This window comes from Hesperophylax consimilis, chromosome 17 (assembly GCF_061612785.1).
Source record: "Hesperophylax consimilis isolate HC1 chromosome 17, BYU_Hcon_1.0, whole genome shotgun sequence".
Taxonomy (NCBI): domain Eukaryota; kingdom Metazoa; phylum Arthropoda; class Insecta; order Trichoptera; family Limnephilidae; genus Hesperophylax; species Hesperophylax consimilis.
Window position 1 is genome coordinate 24,709,162 of NC_142852.1, and position 2,320 is coordinate 24,711,481.

The window sequence follows — 2,320 nt, forward strand, 5'->3', positions numbered from 1 at the left end:
ACCGATCCCTGTGGGACGCCAGCATTATGAAGTGTGAGGAAGAGGTGAAACTGTCAGCAACCGCCTGAATCTACCTATCCCTTAAAAAGTCAGCAATCCACGTACACAGGGATGCGGGAAGTCCGTAAGAACGCAATTTGTTGACAAGTCCTCGTTGCCAGACCCGGAAAAGGCCTTGGATATGTCTAGTGCGACCGTTTGGGTCTCACCGTGAAGTTCCAGGCACCGCCCCCAAACATGCGTCACTATAACTGACTTCAATCTTCGAAATGGCGTCTTGGAAATTACCGTTAATTTTTTATCGGAGCATAACCGATGCTTAGCTTTTCTTTCTGTTACACAAGTCGCTATGGTAGAGAGCGAGAGATCAAACTACAATTTTTGCTGTGAGCCAATGAGATGTGAACTTTCAGCCACAACAGCTTTGTCTTTAATAATTTGGGTAAAGGATAACTCCTCCCATCAGGGTTACAAGGTCAAACGGCAGTTGTACGCCCCTGGACTAAGGCCTAGGGCAAATACAGAACGGCGAGTAAAGCGCGCAGCCCGTGCGACGGCGAGGCTAGGAACTGCGGGCGGGAACTTTTTTGTGTCGTATTATTACAAAAATAACAGATTCTAGTTATATACAGTAAAGTTACATACTTTATTAAAGAAGATTTCATAAATGCACATGATTAAACTGATCCAGAATACTTTATAATGAGACTGAAAAAAACTCAAAGATATTAAAAAAAAACAATTAAGTACATTATTTTGATGTTTTAGATACAAAGACAACTTTTTATAAGAAGCGTCAAATGGAATTCTGAAGAAAAAAAAATCGGCCCACACTAATGAATAATCACAGTAACGGGCTTTTTCACCAAACTAAAGTTAACTATAACTACGTGTCACTTAAGTATATGCATACGATAAACATGCTCATAAACCCGCGTGCGTTCCACCACAGAAAGCAATGTGCCATATAGCCATACGGCAACAGCGCTTTTATAACGTCTAGTGCAACGCTTGTCTAAAATTCCGTTGTTTCTATGGTATCACAAAAACCGTCGAAACGTCAACAGAGTGGTTCATTTATAACAATTTATAACGTCATCACAAACAGACAACGTTCCCGCGATTCGGCTTGTTTTTGTTTACAAAACTATCAAGTAAGTTCAACAGGTTTTGGTTTTGTTTTTTATTTATTATTATGTGATTTTAGTTAAACTTATAGATTTGTCTTATTTTCCAGTATACACAAACGTCAATATAAACAGACAAAGTTCCCGCGATTTGGCGTGTTTTTGTTTAAAAAACCATAAAGTAAGTTCAACAGGTTTTGTTAATTTTTTTATTTATTATTATGTGATTTTCGTTAATCTTATAGATTTGTCTTATTTTCCAGTATACACAAACGTCAATATAAACATACAACGTTCCCGCCATTCGGCTTGTTTTTGTTTAAAAAAAATATATAAACTACACACTGTAAAGTAAGTTCAGCAGTTTTTGGCTATGTTTTATTGATCATTATGTGATTTTAGTTGAACTTTAGATTAGACTGTCTATTTTCCAGAATAAACGTGATCGAAGTTGAAATTTTACCAAAGAGGAATGTGAAATGCTGGTAAACATTGTTCACCAGTATAAGCATATTATTGAAAATAAAACCAGCAATGGAACTACATGGAAGGAGAAGGAGGCGGCCTGGAAAGCTGTCGCCGATAAATTTCATTCTTCTGGATCAGGTATTATAATAATAACCCGTTATTTCTTGTGGTAATTAAGTTGAAATCAAGTTCTATTTATATTTTTTTACATATTAAGTGTGCAGCGGATTTTCACAAATTTATTGTAGATTTTTCCATTAATTATTCATTCATCTGCAGCCTTCAGGTCATCCAAGACCTTAAGTGTCAAATTTGAGGGAATTAAGAGGTTAGTGAGGCAGAAGAGCGCCCTCATCAGGAGGGACCTGTACCAGACTGGTGGGGGGGCAGCAACATAATAAAAAATAAGATAAAATAGAACAAGTGGGTGGATGTATAACAGAAAACTTAACTAAACTAATCACATAGCAACATTATTGTTTAACAAAGGGGTGAAATAATCCAAGATTAGATTTCTCCTCGGACCATTATTAATTTCATCATGCTTTTGAATGATTCGATCCTCTATCTCGTCAGGTTCATGTTCTATTTCTAACTGAAAAGGTTCATCGTTCATCTCCACAGCTACATTGTGCAACATAGCACATGCCACTACAATAGCTGTAGCGCGTTCCATGGATAATGTTATGCGCCTCCGCAGTACAGGGAATCTACTCTTTAGAACC

At 37.3% G+C, this 2,320-nt stretch overlaps 1 long non-coding RNA gene across 1 annotated transcript; it reads left to right on the forward strand.

Annotated features, from left to right (window-relative positions):
- Positions 1-1,237: 1,237 nt before the first annotated feature.
- On the forward strand, positions 1,238-1,671 carry LOC149416319 (uncharacterized). The gene is made up of 3 exons (XR_016303662.1): positions 1,238-1,308; positions 1,391-1,478; positions 1,562-1,671. It is a non-coding gene; the product is annotated as an uncharacterized LOC149416319 (long non-coding RNA).
- Positions 1,672-2,320: the final 649 nt, after the last annotated feature.